Source organism: Musca domestica, unplaced genomic scaffold (genome assembly GCF_030504385.1).
Source record: "Musca domestica strain aabys unplaced genomic scaffold, Musca_domestica.polishedcontigs.V.1.1 45, whole genome shotgun sequence".
NCBI classification, from domain to species: Eukaryota; Metazoa; Arthropoda; class Insecta; order Diptera; family Muscidae; genus Musca; species Musca domestica.
Genome location: NW_026712335.1, coordinates 1,934,188 through 1,951,426, shown reverse-complemented (window position 1 = coordinate 1,951,426; position 17,239 = coordinate 1,934,188). Strand labels below are relative to the sequence as shown.

Below are 17,239 nucleotides of genomic sequence, written 5' to 3'. Positions count from 1 at the left end.
CCACCATAGAATGCCAGACATTCTGGCGAGACATCTACTTGTAGTTATTTGTGTATTTTATTTCCATCATAAAAAATATCTCACATTATGAAATTGCCATTTTTTTTTTTTTCATCAAATCAGCGGTCATATTACGTGCACTTAATAATAGTATAGATAATGTTGTTGTTGTTCTTGTTGTTGAAATGTTATTGCTTTATAAATAAAAACAAACACAGTAAGTTGATAAGAACAAACAAAGGTTTTATTATTAAAGCAATCATGTACGAATGGCAATTAAATTTAGCTTTGTTAAGAGGTTATCGATTGTTCAATGTCTAGATATGTTTGAAGAAATATCAAATTTTGTGAAGATTGCAAAAAAACCGAAACGAAATGGGGAAATAGATTAGGAGGGAAATGGGTCAATGGCAATTACATATATACAGGGTGAGATGAAAAAACTACAGCAAACTTCAGACTGTTGTCATTTCTAAGCCACTCGTCCGACAGCTGTTAAAATTATTCCAGTGACAGCTCATTATATTGTTAACAAGCGTAGAAAAGCATTTTGGTGAGAATTTTCCAGAAAGAAGTTATTCGTAATGGAATTCAAGCGTGATAGTGTGAAAACAACATATGGCTATTGTCAGAGCACTCCATCATTTAAATGTGAATACCATCGCTCGTTACCGTGATACTGGTAGCGTAGCCCGACGTCAAGGAAGTGGATGGAAGAAAACGGCAACATCAGCAGAAATGGTTAAAAAAGTACTGAAGCGACTTGATGGAAACCCGCATTTCAGTGGCCGAAAAATGGCTCGTGAGCTGAACATATCGCAATATTCCATTCGGCAAAAAAAAATGAGCTCGAGGTAAAGCCATTGTAATTCCAAAAACTGCAAGAACTTACACCGCAACCTAAAGAAAATAAACTTAAAAGAGCCAAAGAGTTGTTTCGCTTGGCCGAAAGTGGTGAACTGCCGAATTTGGTTTTCTTCGCTCCGATGAGAAAACATTCGTTGTCCAGCAGTTTGTAAAAAACAAAATGGTCTGTTTACTTGCCAAAGAGGTCAGCTGAAAATGTGCACCTTCGGTTGGCCACCAGAACTCAAGCACCGGCCATGGTGTTGGTGTGGGCCCCCATAACAGCCGATGGTCGCTCTCCGCTCGAATTAATCGACCGTGGCATCAGAATAAATGCCGAATATTATGGCGAAAATATTCTGGAGGGTGTATTAAAGCCTTGGGCACGCAAACATTTTTGGCCGCAGACCTTGGACATTCCAACAGGACTCAGCACCCAATAATGGTTACAAAATAAGGATCATCGCTTCATTTTCAGCGCACAATGGCCACCAAAATCTCCGGATACCAATCCGCTGGACTATTGTGTCTGGAGCATTTTGGAAAGCTAGGTTAGCACTAAAAAATACCAAAATGTCGATCACCTCAAGCAAGTGCTTCGCCAGGAATTGGCCAAAATACCACGGAGCAACATTCGGGCAGCGTGTGACGGTTTCATTGGCCGTTTGAAGGCCATAATTAGTGCCAAAGGTGACCTATTCGAACAAATCTAAACTTATTCTAAAATCTGATGCTATTTCCGACATTTTTTGCTTTCAATCAATAAAATTAAAAAAAAAAAAAACAAGTAAAAAACATTAAGTTCGGCCGTGCCAAACTTTTAACATCCTCCACCTTAGGGTAAAGGAAACATTAGAAGGAATGTGGCAAAAACCATTAAAATGCCGAATATCGGCAGGTACCGTTATATGGGGACTATACCAAAACGTAGACCTGCACATGCAATGTTTTGCCAAAGGACCTAGAACCCATTATGACCTACAAATACCAATTTTCAGACAAATCCATGAAAAAATGTGGCAAAAATCATCAAATTACCGAATATCTGGAGGTACCGTTATATGGGGGCTACACCAAAACGTGGACCTATAATTACAATGACTCGCCACACAAACTGGGACCCATTATTATCTACAACTACCAATTTTTAGACATATCCGTAAAGAAATGTGTCAAAAATCATCAAAATACCGAATATTGGGAGGTACCGTTATATGGGGACTATACCAAAACGTGGTCCTATACATGCAATGTTTTGCCACACGTACAGGGACTCGAGTTGACCTACAAATATAAATTTTTAGACAAATCCGTAAAAAAATTTGGAAAAAATAATCAAAATACGGGGCTATACCAAAACGTGGACCGATATGTCTCATTTTCAATACCAACCATCCTAGACACAATAAAAATGGCTTTGCTAAATTTTGGCGCTCTACGTCAAATAATGTGGGCTATATTGTGATTTCAACAGACAGACAGACGGACATCGTTAGAATTTTATGCTGATTATGAATATATATACTTTATGGGGTCTACGACGAATATTTAAGGATGTTACAAACGGAATGGCAAAGTTAATATACCCTCCTTTCCAAGGTGGAGGGTATAAAAATGTAAAAATTATGGCGTTTTACTTGGCCTTAACCCTAAAATGTGGGTACATCACACAGTGTGTTGAAGAGTATACAAATTTGTCTTAAATATGAATCATAATTTTGAACTCCACTGTGATTATTAACACAGGTGTGTCGGAAGGTATATCTACCCAAAAAAAGTGCAACCAATTTGTCCTATTGCTTTGTTTGTTTGTTTGTTTGCTTAAATGACATTTTGCCTTTTGGCTGATTTTGTGGTCGATTAAGTTTGTTTTCTTTTTCTTGTTTTTTTTTGCATTTGCTTGTTACTGTTGCCATTAAAATTCTGTTGTTCTTGTTGCTGTTTTTTGTTGGCATTTTAAAGACAACGACGACAGCCAGTCAGAATTCATTAAAATTATGTAATATCATAAAGAGCAACAAAAACAACAACAACAACAGAGGCGATGACCAGAATGATACGTTAATACCATAAAAGCAGGGATTTTTTGTTAAAAAAAAGAGAAAAGTGTGCTGTCAATTTATCTGAGCAATGCAAGTGTTAATTTGTGTGTTAATTCATGTGCATGTGTCTGTAAGTCTCGGACCATATTCTAATGCTTACGTCAATATTAACCTTGAAAATAGCGACAATTCACAATAAATGTATGCATGTATGTGTGCATACCACCAACCAACAACAACTGCCAGCAGCAGCAGCAGCAGCAGCAATAAAACATTTAAACCAAAATAAGAAGAATCTCTTTCTCTTTGCAGACCAGACCGGCCTGCCAGCCAGCCATCCATCCTTACCTTCCTTGTTGGCTGCATGTATGGATGGTTGGTTGGTTGGTTGAATGCTCTAATGCAAATACCCATCACACACACACACACACACACACACACAAGGTGGATGTGTTTGTGTGTGCCCACTCATGGGAATATTTTATTATTTTCATGAACAAAAAAATCTTAAATATATTTCAAAAATTTGTTATAATAAACAATTATGCCCGAACACCACCAAACACCTCTGGCAACAGTTAGGAAGGTGTTCACTTCTCCCATATTTTCACCTCACTTACCCCAATGTTACACTCTACACTATGGGTAGTATGTAGGTTTGTCGCTATGTTTGCCTTAGAATTCTTGTTTAACTAAAAATAATTTGTTGTCATTGGCAACAAATAATAAACAGCCATGTTTTTTTTTTTTTTTTTTTTTTGGTCTGCTTTCCCTGTTGTCGGTGTCAGTAAATCATTGGACCATGAATTCCCTACGACCACAACAGGTTTGTGGCTACTTGCGGGCTGGCTGCATAACATGTAAAGGTGAACACATACATGTACATACATATCTGTTTAGAAGGTTTGATGGTGTTCACATATAGCCCACTATATAATTTGTTATTTAACCTCAACACCTGTTTGAACTGTTGCCATAAAGGTTACGTCCTTAATATTTAAATAAAATTAATTTTCAAACAAATTAGGTAAACATACTAGCCAGCCCTCGGGTTCCAATATTGAATTTTGATTTAGAAAATTAAAAATAATAAAAAAAAACTTAATTAATTTTGTTTTTCAAGCCCCCAAAAAGAGCTGAATATTTTATTACTTTTATGTATTCAAAGAATTACAAATTGAGTTGAGTTTTAATGGATCACAATGAGAAAACTTAAAATTTATGAATATATGTCGAAAAAAATTACTAATGATTCCAAATGTCAACAACTGTCAATTGAATATCATTTATGTTTTTTTTAATCGTTCCAAATCCCAAATTAAAACCATGATAGGAAATAGGGACAGGATTTTAAAAATGTCCATAATGGGGCCCTCCGCTACATGGGTCAACATTAAATAAAATTCCCAAAAAAAAATCAAAACATTTAATCGCAGCAAATAAAACCGGCCGATACTAATACATGGGCCTTATATCAAAATGTATACCAAAATTTTAAAATCTTAGCAAGAGAAGTTTTTGACTAAATTGCAGCGAATTGGGTAAGAAAATGTCGCTACCGGAAATCAGAAGGCACCGGTGCACAGTGGGGATGAGATCCTCAAAAGCCGAGAATAATTCAGGAAAGCATTCGGTCGCTTTGAAATTTTTCTCAGATATTTATATTATTTTGTTTGGCATTAAAAAAGGGACATGTCGGTCCACGTTTCGGTATGACCCCTTCATGTTTTTTTTTTTTTTTTTGATAATTTGAATCTTTTGACCACAATTTTAAACCAAATCATGTGTAAATTGTCATTTTCAAACCAGACGTCCGACAGCTATTAAAATTATTCCAGTGATAGCTCATCATTTGCTTACAAGTGTACAAGAGAATTTTGGTGAGAATTTTCCAGAAAAAAAGTTATTCGTCATGGAATTGAAGCCTGATAGTGTGATTTCTTTATATATGGCTGGAAAACCACAAGTGGCTATCGCTAGAGCACTCCACCATTTAAATGTGAATAAATCTCTTGTATCTCGTACCATCGCTCGTTACCCGGATACTGGTAGCGTAGCCCGACGTCAAGGAAGTGGACGGAAGAAAACAGCAACATCAACAGAAATGGTTCGAAAAGTAAAGAAGCGACTTAAACAGAACCCGCGTCGCAGTTACGGAAAATTGGCTTGTGAGCTGAACATATCGCAATATTCTATTCGGAAAATTTTGTAAAAATGAGCTCGGGGTAAAGCCATTGAAATTCCAAAACGTGCAGGAACTTACATCGCAACAGAAAGAAAATAGACTCAAAAGAGCTACAGAGTTGTCTCGCTTGGCCGAAAGTGGTGAACTGCCGAATTTGGTTTTCTCCGCACCGTTTAGAAAACATTCGTTGTCCAGCAGTTTGGAAACAAACAAATTGATCGTGTTTACTTGCCAAAGAGGTCAGCTAAAAATATGTACCTTCGGTTGGCCACTAGAACTCAAGCGCCGGCCATGGTGATGGTGTGGCCGCCATAACAGCCTATGGTCGCCCTCCGCTCATATTTATCGAGCGTGGCGTCAGAATAAATGCCGAATATTATCGCGAATATATTCTGGAGTACCTTGGGCACGCAAACATTTTGGCCACAAACCTTGGATATTCCAACAGGACTCAGCACCATCGTACTCAGTACGCCCCACCCGAGAATGGTTACAAAATGAGGTTCCTCGCTTCATTTCCAGCGCACAATGGCCACTAAAATCTCCGGATACCAATCCGTTGGACTATTGTGTTTGGAGTATTTTGGAAAGCAAGTTTGGCACTAAAAAAATACCAAAGTCTCGATCACCTCAAGCGCTTCGCCGTGAATGGGCCAAAATAGCGCAGTGCAACATTCGGGCATCGTGTGACGGTTTCATTGACCGTTGGAAGGCTATAATTCGTGCCAAAGGTGACCAATTCGAACAAATCCAAACTTATTCTAAAATTTGATTCTATTTCCGACATTTTTTGCTTTCATTCAATAAAATTTAAAAGAAAATGTAAAAATTATGGCGTTTGACTTTGTTGCAGTTTTTTATCTCAGCCTGTATATCTGGTACCTCAGGCACATTTCAATATTTTCTAACAGTTATCACATGTCTCATATAAACTGAAGGAAATAGTCGATATAGTCCAAACCTGGCACATCCCATTCCTTCGGAACCTACTCTACAGTTTAAATAATCATAACAGAAGTCAAAATATATTTAAATAATCGAACGTTGGCTAAGGCTATACCTCTGTCGGAAAAAGCAACTGTTACTTTTTTACTTGTAGATAAAAATCACTTATTTTACATAATAATAATATTTTGAAAATAGTTTTATGTATCCAGATTACATCATTCGATATTTGATTCCGTAGTTTGTTTTGTTAGTGGAATTTTTTAAAACAATATATATATTTTTTTTAATTTAAGGGCACCGCAAAAAATAACTTTAAAAAATCTATATATTGAATTTGAATTAATATTTAAATATTTTTCAGTTTTCAAGTTCTTGCCTTTCTTAAATATAATTTTTTTTTTGTTATTCCCTTATAACTTTTTAAGATTTATTATTAAGAAATCACCCAGAAAAAGCACTTTCAATTAAATCCTATTCAACAATTTTAAAATCAAATATTGACCTTTATCTTTATTACCTTCTATTTCGTTATTTTTAAAGCCAAAATAAAAATCACTTTATTTTTGTTGTTGCTTCTGCTGCTGTTTACAATTAACACAGAGTTCACAGATACCACAGGTGTAACAAAGGCTTTTGTGGTGTGGGGGGAGTATTTGTTTGGAGAACAAAAATCGATTCGATTTCCAAAAGAAATTCAAACCGAAAACCCGTACAACAATTTTCTAAATTTTTACGATGGAGTATTATCACACACAAAACACACTGGGAGCGCGCGAAGAGAGCGAGAGCAAAGTGTGGTGGAAGAAATATCACAAACGAACGATATTGCAAAGTCGACACTATGTTGCCAACTAAATTCACAGCTGCTACGAACGGAACGTTCAAGTCCCCCAACAAAAACAAGAAAATCAAAAAAAGAAAAGACACACAAAACACACAAAAGGCAGAAGGCAAAAACACAGCCAAACACATACAGGGGAATAAAATGAAAAAAACACAAAAAAACAAAACAAAGTAAAATTGCAGCTAAAAAGCAACAACAACAACGGCAGCGGCAGCAGAAACAAGTGCAAGAAGAATGGGTAAAAAACAATTATTTGGCTATGGGTTTTGTTTATTATATTTGTTTCTTGTTGTTATTTTTATACCTATATGAATAAAAACAAAACAAATGAATAGAAAATAAAAACAACAACAAACAAAATGAAAAACACATAAATAATGTGTAAAGTGTATGTGCGATGATGATGATGATTATTATTATTATAATATGCATGCACACATACATACATAACTACAAATGTTTATAAGATGTACATATATATATATACAAATGTACATCGACTTACATCCGTAGATACATAACTAATATTGATAATATATATTTTGTAGCGTTGCGGAGGGTAATAACTGTTGATGTTGGGGTTTGTTATTTTCAGTAGGTATGTAGGTATGAGAGTACAAATGTATGTACATATATTATTTATTACCTTCTAACAATTGAGGGCGCTGGTAATGATTTGTCTGGCGCGTAGAAGAGCAAGGTACCGAAAATTACAACAAAACACCTAACACCGAATTAGAATTTTTGGAGGGAAAATAAATAGTTGTGTCTGGGATTTAGAAGATAAATACAGAACTTCCCAAACGTATGTATGTATTGGGTATTGGATTATTTGAGAATTATAAATTCTAACCGACATATACAAATTTATATTAACAAGTTAAAAAGCAGAACGTTCGGGCCGGAACGAACTTTGAATATCCTCCGCTACATTTGGAACGAATTTTTGAAAATTTCAAAAAAATATAAATAAATAATAGAATTCATTAAAAATACTGTTAAAATCTTAAAAATAACGAATATTGAGTATTACCGCTTTTTTTGGGTCCATACGAAGACGTAAACTCACATAGGCAGTTTTCTGTCACAAACTGTAGTACCCATTTCAAAGTGCAAATACGAAACACTTCCGGAGAATAATGTAGCTAAAATCAGCAAAATACCGAATAAAGGGAGGTACCGATATTTAGGGGCTATACGAAGACCTGGACCTGCATAGACAATTTTTTGTTATAGGCTGTAATACCCATACGAAATTCAAATACAATTCCAGTAAATAGTGTCGCTGAAACCATAAAAATACCGAATATAGGGATGTACCGTTATATGGGGGCTATACGAAGACATTGACCCGCTTATGCAATTTTCTGTCATAGGCTGTAGTACCCATTACAAACTTCAAATACGAAATTTGAAAAAGATCCGGAAAATAATGTTGCTAAAATCTTAAAAATACCGAATAGGGAGGTAACGTTATATGGGGCTATACGAAGACATGGACCTGCTTTTGCGATTTTCTGTCATAGGCTGTAGTACTCATTACAAACTTCAAATACGAAATTTGAACAGATCCGGTAAATAATTTTGCTAGAATCATAAAAATACAGAATATACGAATGTACCGTAATGGTACCCCATTACCGTGTAATGAGGGCTATACGTAAACTATAGACAATAGACAAAATCAGTCATAGATTGTAGTACCTGTTAGGAACTTCAAATACAAAATTTGAAACAATTCCGGTGAATAATGTCTCTCGTATGTTTCATCCGATATTGTATGTAGGTCCCCCACACAACTAAAATGCTCTCCACAATAACGATATTTGGAGTCAACTATCAGATATAGCATAGAAATATCGTGGAAGAAGTGGCCCTATATATTCTATCTTCACACCAGTTATTTTTTATTGGGGGAGGTACCAACCAGAATGAGCAAACCGATATGTTACACTTTCATACCAGATCTTCTCAAGAATATTGGAATGTGTGAAATTTTAAGATAATCGGACTCTTATTTCTCATTTTGTAATAAATATAATCATTTGAAAATCAGACTCTTCGTTGCGGAGGTTCTTGATGGAGTGATCCGATATTTGCCATATTCAGACCAGATCTTGTGTTGGAAGAAATATTGGGATGTATGCCATTTGAATACAACCCGACATTTATTTCAGTTTTTTATTCCCAATTTTGACGCTTTTTTCGGGGAGGCATTTGATGGATTGGCTTAATTTTGTCCATTTTCCCACCTAACTTAACACTGACAAATATATAGGGATGTACAACGTTTGCTCAAAATTCAATGATACTTTCACTATATATCAGGTTAATTATTTTATTTGAAAATTGTGAAAGTTGTTGGAGGGGTACCAGAAGGAGTGGTCGATGTTGTCCATTGTTTGATAATAATATGGCGGTGTAACAAATTGGGACCAAGTCGTATACTCCTTTCGAATGGACATAACTAGATCGAATCCAAATGTCCTGAAATGGCTTTTGTCCATAGAGACTTAGCGTCTAAACCCGTTATTACCATGAGACACGATTTTGGCGTATCAAATGATATTTACCCACTTTAGCCATATGGCTGAGGGTATAAAAAGTTTTGACCTATATTTTGAGATATATTTCACAATATCATTGGTACAGAAAATGTATTATATCGTCGCACACTTTCGAATAGTCCGCTTGTAAGGATAATTTCGATTTCTAGTTTCTTTTACATCTTGACCATGATTTCTATTTAATCTTGCCAAATAACTTAAACCATACGATTGAGGAAATGTAATGGTCGTTATTAATGAACGCAATTTACAAATTATTTTTATTAAAACGTACAATTACAACAAATACAGTCATTAATAATATGAATCATGATTAAAGGAAGATTGATTGATTTGAGAAAGTTACGCCGACTTTTAGTTGAGGTTTACATTGCAAATCAGATTTTGGAAAATAAAATTCCTGTTATAAGCTAAGTATCAGTGATTTTTTTGATATGCATTAGCTTAGAAAAAAATACGAAATTGGAAATAAAAATTAAAATAAATATGTATTGCCAAAATATTTATTTCTTTGTTGATTTTTTTTATTCATATAATTGATAGCTTTTATCATCGACTGTTGATCTACTGACCCCGTTTCAGTAGTCCACATTTTATATTTGTTTCTTTTTTTATTATTGGAAATAAAAGTTCATTGCCCTGCTACTACTACGTTTATATATTCTGGTAATTTCATTTACCACCCTTATCTTTGGGTACCTCTTTCCATAAGGTTTTTATAGAACGTATTTTATTGCCGAATTTTGGGTGGCATTTAAGGGTTAAAATTTTATGACAAAAGGGATTTTATTGTTCTACACTTCGCTGGTCGTTAAATCTTTGGCATTTCATAGGGATTTTAATGAAAATGAAAAAAAGTGTGAAAGAAATATAAGAATAATGGGGGTTTCAGGAAAACCTGTACAAAATTTCTCACATTGCCTTTCAAATAATGGATCATTGTAAAAAAAAAGAAAAAAAAAAACAGTTAAATACCAAGAGAATCATCAGACGAATCTGTAAAAAACAATTGAATGAATTAAAAATTGTATATTTTAAAAGAAAAGAACCAAAAAAAATCTCCCTTGTTTCAGCCGAAAACCGACTTCAGACCAATACACTTCAATTTTCGTAAAAGTTTTATTTCGTGAAACAAAAAAAAAACCCACCCCTAGGCAAGGGGAGTTTCGGAGCAAGTAAGTATTCTCTATTCTCTATAGAAAAATAAAGATTTTTGATATGTTTTGCCCGAAACGGAAATAGGTGCCACAAAGTAAGGTGGACGTAGCATAAAAACCAAAAGTCAAAATAACATAGGTATTGTATCTTTGTGTAATATCCATTACATATAAACTTACTTTTTCATTAACATTTTGGGGAGGGTGCTGGGGGTGATTTTCACTTCCGTTGCAAGTAGTGAAAGAAAGAACAACGTATTTACAACTTTTAAAAAATCTATATCCGTATTTATGTTCTAACATGCTACCATGGAAGAATTAAGAAGGTAAAGTCATGCAATACAATTAACATTTTAGGTGCGAAAATGACCAAAATGATCAAAATTTTGAATAATTATGATGTAAGAGTCCGATTGCCTTACACACAGCGTTATGTTATTAACCCAAGGTCTGATGTGAAGTGAAGCGTCCTAATTTTGAATATCCATAACGCTCCTAAAACGCACAATTAACACCCGATTCCATTCAAACTTGGCACATCTCAATATTTCCATCAACACAAGATCTGTTATAAATGCTATGGTAGAGATCGGACCATTCCTTCTGGTACCTCCCTCACTCATAAAACGTGAAATTAAAGTCCGATTCCATTCAGAATTGGTACATCTCAATATTTCTATCAACATAAGATCTGCTGTGGACATGGGATATATTGGTGGACTCCTTCTAGTAGTTCCCCCCACATAGGGTTTAAAATTTTGAAAAACAAAAAGCCAAATAAGCCTCCAACTCTCTTCAAACTTGATACATTCAAACATGTTTGCTAGCGCAAAATCTGTTGTGAAGATGATAGATATTTGTCAACCCCTTCTGATACCACACCCACAAAGTGTCGCAATTGTCAATACCTATATCTATCCTAATTTGTGAAACAAGTCGGCGATTCTATACAATTTGCTATCTCAAAATATTTCTCTTTGCCAGAAATGTGATATGAATTTGTAATTCATCGGAATATGCACATACATCATATATAATATAGGAAGTAGACGATATAGTCCAAATATGGAATGTTGTATCAAATTTAGGTCATAAACGAACTGGACAATATTGGCCAACTGCTTCAGAACATCTCCATAAAGAGTCAACATTTAGAATAATCATAACTCAAGGCTGGGAGTATACATCTGTCGGCAAAACCGACTGATACTATTTAACTTGTTAAAATTTCAGATAAACCCAGAAGATCAGCAAAACTGCAAAAAAAATTTACCCAGTGGTATCTGTTCTGCATAACTGACCTGGAGCCGTTTTTGTATTAAGTTCATATTACAGGGCCCTCCATTGAATCGATATTCTTAAAAAATGCAAGTTATTCGACCTGATATTACACTTTTTAGGCACGTTAAATCGGATGAAGATATATCCAAAACTGAACTTGAATCTATGAAATTAGGCAGATGTGTTTCTATGCTATATCTGATATTTGGCTCCAAATATCGAGGTTGTGAAGAGCATTTTAGGGGTGTAAGAGATCTAAATAAAAATAAAAAATCGGATGAAATATATATATGGGACCTATAGCTATATCTTAACCGATTTTTAATCCGAACTTATATTAACATTTGGTGCCCAATGTACTTGAAATCGAGTAAAGATATATATGGCAGATATATCCAATACTGAACAGATCTCGATAGAAATTGGCAAATTTATTTTTGAGCTATATTCGAATATCATTTTTATGAAGTGCATATTACGGCTATGGAGGACATATATAACAAATCGGATGAAGAATATATATGGCAGGTATAGCTATACCTGAACTAATTTTCATCAAATTTGACATACTTATTTCAAGCCTCAACATGGGAGCTATGTTCAAATCTGAACCGATCTCGATAAAATTTGGTAAATGTATTATTTATTTATTTATTTATTTATTTATTATTATTATTATTATTATTATTATTATTATTATTATTATTATTATTCTTTTTTTATTTTTATTTATTTATTTATTTATTTTTTTTTGGTCTCTATATTTTATTTTTTGAAAACTTTCGGACCTAATTGACTATATGGGTCTGATTGACAATAGAACCCAGTATGTCATTGGCTTTCTTTGTTCAAACACCTACATGACTATATAGTTAATCACTCATTATTGCAAATCTACAATTTCATCACTTTTATATTATAAGCTTTTCAAATTAAAAGCTTTATTTTGTTTTAAACAAAATTGTTTAGATATATTATTTTTTACTTGTTTTTTTTCTGCTAAAAAAACAATTAAATTTTATGGCACTTTTCCAATAATATTTTTTATATGGGTATACATTTTGTATAATATTTGTAAACACTTTTATTTTGCAATAATTTTTTTCTTCAAATGTTTATTTACACCAATTTTGTGTAGATTTTTATGACGGTTTTTGTTTGGGCTTTAAAAGTTTGTTTTCCTTTTGTTTTTATATGGTAATTAAAAATAATTACTTTTCTTTATGCACTTTTCATGGCTCAAAATAGTTATTATTTTTGTTCAGTTTTTAGTTGGATAATTATTAATATTTTAATAATAAAATATTGTTTTTCAATACGAAATTGGTGGGTACTTGCAATTTGAATACCATAAAATCGCTCACTGGAATATTTTCTCTTTACTATAGTAGGTACACAATACAAAATACTGAACGTACTTTTTCATTGAATTTATATCCTTTAATGTTCCTTTTGTGGGCCAGTTGTTTCCTGTTTCCTCTTCTATTTTGTTGTTGGCTGGCTGGCTGGCTATTTTGTGTCTTGTTTTTTAGAGTGCGAGTGTTGTTTTCTTTACAAAGTTTTGTTTATGAATGTCAAGGGGAATGGTTTTGCCAGTAGCTCTAAGCTGGCTGGTTGGTTGGTTAGCAAACGACGACGACAAAGTGAAATGTGAAACACACAAACAAACGACCATACATACGCACACACATATAAGCGTAAATATAAGACACACAATGTAGCAACAATAAAAATGCATACATACAAACATGCATCTATTCTGCTCCCAGCTCACAGATACAGAATGTAGTTAACAACAAAAAATGTATGGTAAAACGTAATTGGTGAGGAAACCATAAGCAAAACAGAATGAGATTGGAAAATCTCAACTAAACAAAGATATGGATACACAAAGAAAGATTGAGGAGAAATAATGTTCAAAGCATCAAGAAAATAAAAACAATGGTGTTGGAGTTATTCAATAGATTTCATACTCCCCCAACGGTTTCACCCCCCCCCCCCCACCCCCCAAAATTAAACAATAAAGATTAGCTCATCATCGTTCGTTCGTTCTCTCTCTCTCTCTTTGAGATTGCGTGTGTTGGGAGAGTTTGTTTTTATTTTTTCCATCTCTTCGCAATTAATGCACTGTGGCTCCCATGAAAAAAAAACAGTTATAAGGTATTGTCATGACATAAAAGTTTTCATAATATTTCATTGAAAAAATTAAACTTTCAAAATTAAAAATGAAAATGTCCTCCTTCTAAAAGGACAACTTGTGATCAGTGGCAAAAATAACATAACAACGAAAAAAAACTGTAAGTTCGGCCGGACCGAACATTTAAGACCCTCCATCATTTGGAGCGAATTTGACAGTTTTCAAACAAAATAAAATCGGTTAACAATTCTGTTAAAATCTTAAAAATACCGAATGTAGCCATTGTATTAGGGTATATACGACGACGTGGACCTGCATAGCCAACTTTTGTCAAAAGCCATTAAAATATTCAAATGTGAAACTAAAAAAATCGGTGAATAATGTCGCTAAAAACTTCAAAATACCGAATATCGGGATGTGCCGTTATATGTGGGCTATACGAAGACGTAGGTCTACACGAGCAATTTTCTGTCATAGGCTGTAGTATCCATTACAAACTTCAAATACCAAATTTGAAACAAATTCGCTTAAGTCATCAAAATACCGAATATCGGGAGGTACCGTTACATGGGGGCTATACGAAGACGTGAACCTGCACGGACAATTTACAGTCATACACTGTAGTATGCATTACGAACTTCAAATACCGAATTTGAAACAATTCCGGTAAATAATGTTGCTTAAATCACCAAAATACCGAAAATAGAGTGGTATCATTACATGAGGGCATGGCTCATTTTCAATACCAAAAGTCCTGCAGACATAATATAAATTTGAGTAAAATGTTATCAAGCTACTTCATTTCGTTCAGAAGCTAGAGTGATTTCTACACACGGATCAAGAATATTTATACTTTGTGAGGTCTAAAATGTATATTTCGAGGTGTTACAACGGAATGACAAACTTAATATACCTTCCATACTATGCTGGAGAGTATAAAAATATATATCTGAGCCGACGGGACGTGCGTCCCAAAATTGACTCCATTTGCGCTGATATTTGCCATTATTTGCACAATAAACCTGAAATCGGATCAGGCAAATATATTCGAACTATATCCAAATCTTATCCGATCTCGATAAAATTTCGCGGAGTTATTTCAGAGCTCTATAAAATAGTTAGTACCAAATATCAGTGCTGTCGAATGTATATTACGAATGTGATGTACTTTCTTCTAAACTGTATTCGGTCGGATGTCCCAAAATTAAGGTCATTTGCACTGATGTTGTCCATTTAGTGTACAATTAACCCGAAATCGGTTGAAAATATATATGGGAGCTATATCCAAATCCGAACCGTTTTGATATAATTTGGCAGAGGTATTTTTGGGCTGTATCTGATATCTGGTACCAAATATCATTGTTCTTGAATGCATATTACGAATGTGAGGGACTTAAAACTCCAAATCGGATGAAACATATATATGGGAGCTATAGCTATTTCTTAACCGATTTTCACCAAATTTGTTGTACTTTCTTCTAGACTGTATTCGGCCGGATGTCCCAAAATTCAGGTCATTTGTACTGATATTGGCCATTTGGTGCGCAATTAATACGCAATTAAAATTTGGCATAGGTATTTCTGGGCTATATCTGATGTAAAATATCATTGGTGTCAAATGCATAATGAAACATATGTATGGTAGCTAAAGCAATATCTGAACTGATTTTTGCTTCTAGACTAAATTCGATCGGATGTGCCAAAATTCAGGTCATTTGGACCTTTATTGGCCATTTGGTGCACAATTAACCCGAAATCGGTTAAAGATATATGGGAGCTACATCTAAACCTGATATGATTGTCACCAATTTCTGTAGGGTTCGTCCTTGGGACAAACAAATATTGTTTGGAAAATTTAATCTCAATCGTGTAATAAATGTGACCTGCATTTTGTTCACAATAATACTTGGACAGATGGACTGACAGACGGACGATTTATGCACCGACTCAGAAAGTGATTCTATGAATGTCCTTAAAATTAAGTCTATCTCGCTTCCTTCTCCACGTTACAAACAAATGCATAAAGACATAGTACCCCTACCACTATGTGCTGTAGGGTATAAATATATATGCTCAAATGATTTTCCAATGGAGCCACTGTACAACTTAAAGACACCTCTCTCTCTCTCTGTATACTAAATTTGTTTATAACTATTCTTCTTTCTTCATTTCTCACGGTGGTGGTGATGGTGGAGGAGAACATTTCAAATTATCTTTTTCGTTTTGATATGTTTGTTCGTTTATTCGTTCGTCTGTTTTCTTCCCATTTGTGTTTTGACTGTGAATTTTTGTTTGTAAACAAACGAGTGACGACAGATTTCAAGAGTTTGTGAAATTTGAGGGAGGTGGTAGTGGTGTTGGTGGTGGTAGGTGCCTGAATCGGGAATGGTGGTGGTGGTTGTTGTGAATTGAAAAGAGTTGTTGTTGGGTAGTGTTGCTGGCGCTGACGCCAAACCAACTGACTGACATTGGCCACAGCAAACAGTCGACGAGAATACCGCCGAATCCATGAGATAATGCATATGACACACATTCGCCCGCCTATCAGACAAACAATGAAGTCAACATATGTATGTATGGCAAATAGGAAGAGTCGTTCGTTGTATCTTCATTACAATTGAAAACAAAACAAAACGAACAAAAACTATAAATTAATTCAAAGAACGTTACCGCGGAGCCTTAAGTTTAGTGGAAGTAGCCGAGTAGAAAACAGCTGTTTGTTTTATAAAATCTAATTGCGTATTTCGTTTGTTTTCTTTGTTTACGCGATGCGCTATAAATAGGCTATTGGTACTGTTGGTTCATCTCGGATAGTAGATTTTAAGTATAAACAAGTAGATAAGCTGTAAGTTCGGCCGGGCCGATCTTGGAATACCTCCACCTTAGGGTAATGGAATGACCCACAAATACCACTTTTTAGACAAATTCGGCAAGTCATCAAAATGCCGATTATCGGAGGTACCGTTATATAGGGCTATACAACAACGTGGACCTATACCTACAACATTTCGCCAACGGAGCTAGAACCTATTATGATCCACAAAAACCAATTTTTAGACAAATCAGCGAAAAAAATGTGGCAAAAATTATCAAAACACCGAATATCGGGAGGTACCGTTAAATGGGGGCTATACCAAAACGTGGACCTATGCACACAATGTTTCGCCACCAGAGTAAGAGCTTATTATGACCTACAAAAAACAATTTTTAGACCAATCCGCGAAAAAATTTG

General features: G+C 34.6%; 1 protein-coding gene across 3 annotated transcripts in view; it reads right to left on the bottom strand.

Moving 5' to 3' along the window:
- LOC131804469 (putative uncharacterized protein DDB_G0285119) overlaps positions 1–13,450 on the bottom strand; it is a 32,414-nt gene extending 18,964 nt beyond the window's left edge. For 2 of the 3 annotated variants that reach the window (XM_059127400.1, XM_059127403.1), the window contains exon 1: positions 6,539–6,890. The gene's annotated coding sequence lies outside the window, so the exon portion shown is untranslated. Of the gene's footprint in view, positions 1–6,538; positions 6,891–13,288 lie in introns of those variants that run through there. The other variant, XM_059127402.1, reaches the window with a different exon arrangement.
- Positions 13,451–17,239: the final 3,789 nt, after the last annotated feature.